This window comes from Trachemys scripta, chromosome 16 (genome assembly GCF_013100865.1).
Source record: "Trachemys scripta elegans isolate TJP31775 chromosome 16, CAS_Tse_1.0, whole genome shotgun sequence".
Lineage (NCBI taxonomy): Eukaryota > Metazoa > Chordata > Testudines > Emydidae > Trachemys > Trachemys scripta.
Window position 1 is genome coordinate 17893510 of NC_048313.1, and position 10214 is coordinate 17903723.

Below are 10214 nucleotides of genomic sequence, written 5' to 3' on the forward strand. Positions count from 1 at the left end.
CCTCCGATCCCGCGGTACCCCCAGCCCCCGGGGCTCCCCCTGACCCCGGCTCCCCAAGTCCCCGACACCCCCAGCCTCTGGCTCCTCCGATCTCCGGGTCCCCTCAGCGCCCGACCCCCGGGGTCGCTCCGATCCATGGGGCTCCCCCCCACCCCCGAACCCCCCCAGCTCCCGACCCCGGGGGGCCCCGATCCCAACTCCGGGCTCTCCCCAGCCTCCCGGGCTCTCCCCCCACTCCCTGGCTCCTCCAGATCTCCCCGACCCCCGGAGCTCCCCTTAACCCCGGCTCCTCTGTCTTCCCCCCACCCCCAGGTCCCTCAATCCCCGTCTCCCCACGACCCAGTGTCCCCGGGCTCCCGCGGCCCCGTCTCCCCCGATCCCCGGGCTCCCCCGGCCCCGTCTCCCCCGCTCGCAGCGGCCCCGGCCCCTGTTTTTCTCTTTATCATAAATATATAAATTATGCTAATTAAGACCATTGCATATTCACCGAACCGGGTCCCCCCCGCCCCCCCTGCCCGCCCCGCAGCGGCCCCACCGCACCCCCTCTCCCGGGCCCCGCACTCACCGCGCCGGCACCCGCTCGCCCCCCGCTCGGGCCGGGGCTCCGAGCCGCTTTTTTGCTGGGAATAATTAACAATTCATCTCACAGCAGCGGAGCGGAGGCTGCTGCACACAAAGGGGGGGTGGGGGGAAGGAGGCGGCAGCCCCCCCTCCGCCTGCCCAGCCCAGCCCTTGCACCGAGACCCCCGGGGCTCTGCACCGGGCCTCCCCCGCTTGCAGCCGCCCCAGCCCCGGGCCCCCGTTTGGAGGGGTGGGGGGGATTTTTTGGTTACTTGGGTTTTTTTAGCTGCTGCGTCATGAACATAATTTATGCAAAGGCCTTTGCCGCATCCCGCAGGCTGCAGAGCGGGCCGCGGCCTCGAGGGGGCGCAGGGACCCCCCCCGTACAACCCTCCCTCCCCCCAAAATCTCCCTGTGTAACCCCCCCACCCCAACCTGAAAAGTGCCCCTTTTGTATAAGACACTTTGCGTTTCCCCTCCCAGCACTTGGCAAACATGAGCTGGTTAATGGAGCCCAGTGGGGGGGGGGGGGGGACTCTAAGGCATGGGTGGGAGGGGTGTGTGAAACCACTGCCCCCCACCAAGGTCATGCAGCAAGTCCCCCCCGACACAGCTCAGAGAAGTAGTCCTGACTTGCTGATTCGTTCCTCCCAGTCGCCCTCATCAAAAGCCTAATGCAGCATTTAATAATAATAAATTAATACATTAATAATAGCATTCACATTAGCCACCTGGGGGCAGGGTAAAGGACTCTGACTGTTTCCCCACCTTACCTGGCTCTCTTATGGGGCGTAGCTTGGACCTGGAAATTTGAGCACCACTAAGGTTGCCTCCCATTCACGTTTTTCCCAGGATCGTTCCTTTTTGGAGGTACTTGTCCTGGGAAATTTGTAACGCTGCTCAGTACACACTGCCAGGTGTCCAGTGTTATGGGATCAGGATCTTCCCGGATGTCCTGGTTTTTTGTACCTCAGAGGTAGCAACCCTACCCACCGCCCTTGTTATAAAAACAAAACTACTTGTTATAAAAACAAAACTATACTGTACCATGAAAACAGGGGGCCAGCAAAATCAGCTATGGGGGGGGGGGGGGGCAGGTCTTCCATCAAGGTACAGGAAACCTTGAAGATATACTTTAAAGCAGGGGTTTGGCTCAGGGAGGAATAGCACAATTATTGCAGTTCCCTTCCATGCTTTGCAAGAGTAATGTTGCAAGAGCTACATTTTATTGTGTAGTACTATTACTCTCATTTCTAGTACGCTCCAAGCACAATATGCAAAGAAGCCTGCCTTCCAATTTTAGTATATTTGCTTCTTATCCTTTCCTGCAGTCAATCAGAGGACACCTAGCGGGACCAGAAGCGGCTTGTGGTCTGCCTGTCCCTCCAGAAGGCCTGTCCTGACTATTATAGTTCAGGAGCCAAATTCATGATCAACATTACCCAAAAGAACCACAGTAGTTGCTCTAGACGGACCAAGTGTCCTACAAATGGTTAACGACATAGTAAAAAATTCTGATTGGTTAATATTGGTTAATAATTAAAGCAGAGGGTGTTTTAATATCATCTGCTGCAGAGACACATTAAAGAGCTCCTTGCGGCTCCCGAGCTTTGTCTGAGTATCACTGTTGTACCATTATTTTATAAGGACATCCTGGCTGGCCTCTTGAACCTATCTACAGGCCTATATGCCCCGAGTCAGACCTGTGCTCATACACACTTTGATTTCCGATACAGTGAGTGCTGTGGGAGAGATCTGTGCGTGTACTTAAAACGCCTGATGAAGAGAATAAAATGTATCAACTCCCAAGCAATGCAGTCCCAAGGAAATTAAATATTGTGCATCACTGGATTTGTTTCATCTGGAGAAGAGAAGACAGAGGTGGGACATGGTAGCAGTTTTCAAGTACGTAAAAGGTTGTTACGAGGAGGACAGAGAAAAATTGTTCTTCTTAACCTCTGAAGATAGGACAAGAAGCAATGGACTTAAATTGCAGCAAGGGAGGTTTAGGTTGGACATTAGGAAAAACTTCCTAACTGTCAGGGTGGTTAAACACTGGAATAAATTGCCAAGGGAGGTTGTGGAATCTCCATCATTGGAGATTTTAAAGAGCAGGTTAGACAAACATCTGTCAGGGCTGGTCTAGATAATACTTAGTCCTGACATGAGTGCAGGGGACTGGACGAGATGACCTCTCGAGGTCCCTTCCAGTTCTAACAAATTTATTTGAGCATAAGCTTTTGTGGGCTAAAACCCACTTCATCGGATGCATGCAGTGGAAGATACAGTAGGAAAATATATATACACAGAGAACATGAAAAAATGGGTGTTGCCATACCAACTGTAACGAGGGTAATGCATTAAGGTGAGCTATTAGGTGAGCTATTATCAGCAGAAGAAAAAAAAACTTTTGTAGTTCTATGATTCTGTGACAAACAACCCTGCATTCCTTACCTCTCCAGGTTACTCGCTTTCTCCTAGGACTTGAGCCAAAGCTCTTGAAGTCAGTAGAATGATTCATGTTGACTTCAAGGACTTTGAATCTAGACCTTAGGGATTAATAGTTGTTGGGATAAGGAATTGGGCTGTTAACTCAGTGCATTGCTATAGCTTGGGTCAGCTCAGTGCTTAGGCTGCAAACCTGACACTTGGGTTCAACATCCACCCACCTCTGCTACAGGCTTTATGTGTAACGTGTGGGCAAGTCTCCTTGCTGTGAGCCTCAGTAATAGTGCCTGACCTCACAGAGGTGTTGTGTAATACATTAAAGAGTGTGGCGGGTTTACAGTAATGGGGACCATATACGCCTAGAAGCAAGCTACCTCTAAACCACATGGAGCCAAATTAATTCCTAACGTTACTTCACAGTCACTCAATGTAGGTGTGAATTTTGACTTGGAGACTGTATTCTACATGAGGCAGGGACTGTCTTTATTGGTTTTGCTCAGCAACAAGGACATCATCAAGTAAACAGATAATAATCACACCCAGGAAAGTGATGAACTGATTATTTTTATTGAAGTGGTAATATATATATATATAAAAGAAGACTTTCTGAGTTCTATTGAGCACCTGTATTTTTTTAGTGTGATCATTCAGGAAACCTTTGTCCAGTTCACTTCAAATTTTGTACAAGAATTCTACCTCAGTTTCAGATCTAACCTACCAATTTTGAGGCAGATATGATTTTTTTGTAGATTTTAGGTGGCAGGGGGGAGAGATCAGGCTTTTAAAGGAAACTCGGTTGCAACTTGAACTTTGTCACTCCATAAATAAAAGGAACACAAATATCTCTTTTAACTATATACCTCATTAAAAGCACAGATGCAATATTTGCAGTTTTTCAAAGCAAGCCAACTTATGGGCCAATTACAGCTAGTTTTGACTCATTACAAAAGAACACAAAGTATGTTATTATCTTGCATTGTGGATGTTTTAAAATGTATAATTGGATAAATTGTAACTTCTTTCTTATCTGTAAGCAGGAATAAGGGGGAAAAAGGCATGTCTCAATTGCTGGTGCCTCTTAAAAACAAACAACAAATGGTCTGATAAAGAAGAATTATTTATACCTTATTCTTTCACATCTAGGATCAATTAGAAAGAATTACGACGTCTGTTTCTCTTTACAGAGAAGCTATTGGATTAATTTTAAATTACTGCCCTAAAATGCATTATTTTTGAGTTCACCATAAGATATTCAAAATGTGCCTCTAAAATACATTTCAGGATATATGTGAATTTATATATCACAATTTACAAGAGATGCATTTTTTAAAATGTGTAAATACTATTTGAAATATTTGGGGGGCTACCTTTAATTCTGCATCCTATTTCTGTACACAAAAATGTTTCTGGAATGAAAATAAGCTAAACCAGACTATCCCATCTCTATTGGCATAACATGATATTTAGTACTAATTAGTAACAAATCTATTTTGTAGAGGAACTCAGCAAACATGATATGATGTAGGCAGTTCTCTCTGAGGTCCTGATTCAAGAAAGCACTTAAATACTATACATTGACTTCAAAAGGAGTTAAGGATGTGTTTAAAATTAAGCACACGCTTACATGGTTTCCTGAACTGAGACTTGATCCAGATGTTAATACCAATGCATAAATCTTAACAAATGCACAACCAATGGTGACTTTTTTTTAAAGAACCGAATCAGTTATGTTAAAATGGCTTTGCTTCAGTACAACTGTTATTTGAGACTCCGCAGTACAATTCTGTCGAGAATCTGGTTTGCATATGCTGTACTGTGATTATGAATATTTAAATACTTCCATCGAGTTGAATTTCAGACTCATTTACATACATTGGCATACTATTAATATAATACATATGGAGAACGGCTACACATTGAATTTTTAATTTATTTTGAAGATGAATTGATTTTGCGAGTTCCAGAACTATTTCTTTGGAAAACAGCTTGTTTAGAGGTGAAAAAAAAAAATGATACAGTATTCATACGTTTGATACGAATAGCTGGCGGGAATAAAATTCTGCCTGTCTGATCGTTATCAAATGCCCTTTCCTCCAGTGCCTCCTCTGTCCACAGGAACTCATGACAGAGGACCAAATTAGTATTCTACCTCTCTTGTCTTTTCCTTTCTCGCTGACTTAAGGATTTAGCTTCCCTAGCCACACACAGCACTGGGCCAGATCAGTGTTTGCACCTGACTACGTGGTCTCTGACACATCTCACTCTCTACAGAAAGGCCTTCAGTTCCACAAGTGATAAATATCATGCCAGAAACCAGTTTCCCTCCAAGGTTCTGGGGAAGCCTGCCTTCCCCCACAGTACAAAATCCAAGCAACAGCAAGCCAGCATTTCTGTTTGATTTGAAGATCCCATGGGTTTACACACTTTTGCTATATCAGCACATGCTTCGGATAGGGAGGGATTTAAGCAGATGCTTCAAGTTAAGCACGTGCTTAATGCTTTGCTGAATCAGGCCCTTCTCAGTTTTCTCCTCTAGAACTGTAAATAGGATCAGGATATTGCACTGCAGTTTCAGACATTTCCCGACTTCATTGGTTTTGAGGCTTAGCTTACTCATCTGGGGTGAAATTCTCACTCTATTGCCATCGGTGACAAAACTCCCACTGATTTAAACGGAGCCAGAATTTTGCCCTTTGTGATTTGCAAGTAGGAGGTGCCATAAGGTAATGAACAATTAATTTGTATTATTATAATTATTTGTACACTAATGAGGGCCCTAATTCTGCACGGTACTGAGTATCCTCAACTCCTTTTAACCTTCAACTACTTACATGAGTAAAGTTACACTCATGGCTGTTTGCAGGGGCAGGGACTTCACAGACATGATTTTCTTTCTTTCAAGTAGAAACAACAGAAACAGTCCAATTCAGTGTCACTGTTCGCCAGTGTTAAATATTATCCAGTAAAGTAAATAAGTAACTCTAGCTCTGGTCTGGACTTACCCTTTGCCAAAACCAAACTGAAAGTACACTCACCTGTTTTGCATTTTATTTGTATAGTATCATCGTTGTGCTAGGAAAGCAATCCCATTGCCATTTGGAATTACCCAGGGCAGGAAGCACAGTCCGTTGGCATACAGTTCAAACGTAGCCTCTAATTTTAAGTGCTTCAGTTTTGGGATATTTAGCTCAAAACCCTTTGGGCCTGATTTATAGAGCGAGTGACATCAGTTGGAGCCTGAAAATCAGGCTCAAAGTCGATCACTTTGGCTACTCAAAACAAAACTAAATTTGTTAGTCTCTAAGGTGCCACAAGTACTCCTGTTCTTCAAAACAAAACAACCCTCCAAAAGAATGCATGCTTTCCCTTTTTCAGTATAATGAAACCTGGTGAGCAGAAACAGGATTAATAACATACAGTCTTTCAAATAAATTTGGGCTTGGTTATGAGCTCTCTCACCTCTTACTAATCTGAGTGTGTACTGGGGGCATTCATCACCTTCTGATCTAATCAGTACCTTGCAGGATTTGGGCCCTCGCAGAGAGACAGCAGAACTCAAGTCACCATTTCAGAAACCATTTTCTAGTGACAGGAAAACGATCTGCCACGTCTCCTGATGGAGATGCTCATTCCTTCTTTTGCTCTCGCTGCTTACATTTTTAGCGCTGTAAAACTGGGGCTAGTTTATACAGGCAGGTTTCAAGCTATCTACACAGATCTCTCCTCCGCTTTAAAGGGTAAATATTTTTTTACAGCTCCTGTACAGTAACAAGGTGAAGAACGTTTTATGCTCATAAATTATTTATAAAGCCCTCACAGGCATAGCAACTGATGTGCATATTCATTAGTAGCCCTGTACATTATTCATGAGGCGTTCACTTAAACAGTGAGAAGCAATGCGATTGTTGATTGAGATGCCTAAGAATTAGCCCGATAAAAGGTGTGTGTGGCAGGGAGGGTGGGGGGTTTCACCCCCAAACCGGACTGCATCAGGAAAGTTTGCATATGAGGCGACAGAAAGTGGCATTTTTTTACTCATGCCAAAAATATAAAATATGCATCTGTTCTATTTATGAAGGAGGAAGATTTGTACTTGTGGAATCTGATAGTCATATTAAGAGAGAATAGGCACAAGCCCTTCGTTTCACCTACCCATGGGCCTCTGGCTATAAATTTTGTTCTAGCATCTTTGACTTTGTGACTATCACACCAGTGTTATGACAACATGTAGGTGCACAGCAGCTGATCCTCAGAGCACATGGTTTGTTTCAGTTCTGTGGGTTCTGGTTTTGAAGGTGCTGAGCTTTCTCGTGTCCCAAGGTTCATCTCAGTGTGATCAAGACCCAACCCGGACAAGCACTTAAGCACATGTTTAACTTTAAACACCCGAGGAGGGATAGCTCAGTGGCTTGAGCATTGGCCTGCTAAACCCAGGGTTGTGAGTTCCCTCCTTGAGGGGACCACTTAGGGATCGGGGGCAAAATCAGTACTTGGTCCTACTAGTGAAGGCAGGGGGCTGGACTTGATGACCTTTCAAGGTCCCTTCCAGTTCTAGGAGATAGGATATCTCCATTAATTTAAATGAGGAATCCCACTGAGGTTAACAGGACTCTGCACATGCTTAAAGTTAAGCATGTGCTTAACTGCTTTGCTGAATCAGGAGCACAAAAGATAAGCACTCTTATGGATAAAGGAGGACCTGATCCAAAGCCCACTAAACTCAATTGGGAATCTGTCCATTCATTGACTTCAATGGGCCTTGGATAAGGCCAAAGGATCTGTGTCTCAGGCCTCAATTCAGCAAAGTACAGCTAGTGCTTTGGTGAATGAGAGCCTAATTCAGGCCAGGGTGCTCTGGACCATATGGAAGGGGCAGCATGGAAGAAAGCATAGAGAAATTCGCGGGAGAAGCAGACAAGCGCAAAATCAAAGCTTTGGACGCGGAAGCTGGGAGAAGAGATAAGAACCGACTGAATACTTGGTATTGAGAATCCACCTTTCCTGGCATGTTGTAGTTCATCAGCCTGACTATAATAAAACCAAACTGGAGGTACCTTATGACATAGCTGTGGTCGGACAAGGTACAAATGAACAGAGTTTGGAGAGAAATGGAAATTTTGGCTAGCTACTTGCCTAACTAAAGGCATGCATGTTTCTCAGTTTGTATTTCCTTTTCTCCTTTTCCCCAGGCCATCAACTCACGCTCATACATAACCCAAGGAGTCTTGGTGCCAAATGCTTGAATACAGAGCCACTGTGGACGCAAAATATCTAAGCAATGCCTACAGAACTCAACCGCTCTATTGCAGTGTGGCCACTCTCCTTTGTGATAGGCTACCTCGAGGGCGGTGATCCAAGGTTGGATCACTTCAGTTAATGCTGTGGGATGGACCCGCCCTTTGAAAAATTCCAATGTGGACCAAAAATTGTTGCATTTCTGCAAAAATGGGCCTGTTGTTAGTCAGAAGTGGAGAGGAGGTTGAATCAAAGAGGCATCATCTCCTAGCAGCCCCTACTGAGGCGGTTGTGGGATAAAGGGGCATAGCTGGGCAGAGACTGGCTGGGGAATAGCTGCTTCTCATGGGATGTTCACCTTCAAACCATTCAGGATTTCATAGATTATAAGGCCAGAAAGGACCATTATGATAATCTAGTCTGACCTCCTGTATAACTCAGGCCAAAGAACCTCACCCAACAATTTCTTCATCAAGGCCATAACTTTTGTTTGAGCAACAGCTTATCACTGAGCAAGACATCCAATCTTGACAAAGACTGCAAAGGATGGAGAAACTACCAAGTCCCTAAGTAAGTTGTTCCAATAATTAATTACCTTCACTGTTAAAAATTTGCCTGCATAGTCACATTGATGCAAGTGTGTTCCACCTCTGGGTTCTGCAATCACCTTATAAAGCGGGTTTGGGGACATTTATGTGTGTGTGGGGGGGTGTCACAATTCCTGAGTGTGTGACAGGAGTCTGGGGAATAATGCAGACACCAACTTTCTCTTATAACAACGAAGAGGATATGTTTTAAAATAACTAACATATCCTAAAGCTCAGGCCAAAATAACTAATAAAGCATTAGCTGTTGCTAATGAACAGAACTCACTGCCTGATGAAATTTTACCAGCCTTAAGGATTAATTAAATTTAAAAATATTTGGAGGTTATCAGCTGTTTCCATTGATCTTTTATGCATGAACTTAGAAGTGGCTGCTTTTTCTATGTCCAATTCAGAAGGAAAAAACAAAAAGCAAGGAAGGTTACATGGATATTTGTTTCCAGATTTCCTCAACTGCCTGTTTACAGCATAGCTCTGTGCTATACCGAGGGTTCAGGCTTTCTATGCTCCAAAGAGGGGTACCCCAAGATTGGGTGTAAATGAAAGGGTTGCATTAGCCAATTGGGGTAGAATTCATTAGTAACAATATTTAGCACTTTCCATCTTCAAAGCTCTTTACAAACATTGAAGGATTATGCTTCGTAACCTCATTTTATGGTGATACGATCCCTGTTTTCCCTATAGGAAAAACGAAGCACAAATGCATAGACGGTAAAGCCAGAAAGAACCTTTACGATCATCTAGTCCGACCTCCTGTATGACAGAGGCCGGGGAATTTCAGCATCAAGCCTATATTGTGTCTGAGCTAGAGCCTATTTTTTAGAATCAGCCTGTCTTGAGTTAAAGATTTTGAGTGACGGAGAATCAGCCTCATTCCCTTTCATAATGACAGGTTTCAGAGTAACAGCTGTGTTAGTCTGTATCCGCAAAAAGAAGAACAGGAGTACTTGTGGTACCTTAGAGACTAACAAATTTATTAGAGCATAATAAAGTGGGCTGTAGTCCACGAAAGCTTATGCTCTAATAAATTTGTTAGTCTCTAAGGTGCCACAAGTACTCCTGTTCCTCATTCCCTTGGAAAGTTATTCCAATGGTTAATTACCCTATTTAATATGTACACCTTAATTCTAGCCTGAAAATACCTAGTTTCAGTTTCTAGCCATTGGAGCTTGTTATGCCTTTGTCTGCTTGATTAAAGAGCCCTCTACTATCAAAAATCTTCTCACAGGTTGGTACTTGTAGGGGGAGAAGGAAGCGCTCCCGCTCTCCTCCTTGGCTGGGATGAGGTGGCTGCCCCACTCCTATCCTTGGCTGGGATAAGCAGCCCCCCCAGACTCCTTGGCTGGGATAAGCCGCCCCCCCCCC

At 44.4% G+C, this 10214-nt stretch overlaps 1 protein-coding gene across 4 annotated transcripts in view; it reads right to left on the bottom strand.

Annotated features, from left to right (window-relative positions):
* The window catches only part of POU6F1 (POU class 6 homeobox 1), a 34084-nt gene extending 33287 nt beyond the window's left edge, over positions 1 to 797 (bottom strand). For all 4 annotated transcript variants that reach the window (XM_034792341.1, XM_034792339.1, XM_034792338.1 and 1 more), the window contains exon 1: positions 566 to 797. The gene's annotated coding sequence lies outside the window, so the exon portion shown is untranslated. The remainder of the gene's footprint in view (positions 1 to 565) is intronic.
* Between the last annotated feature and the right edge of the window lie 9417 nt (positions 798 to 10214).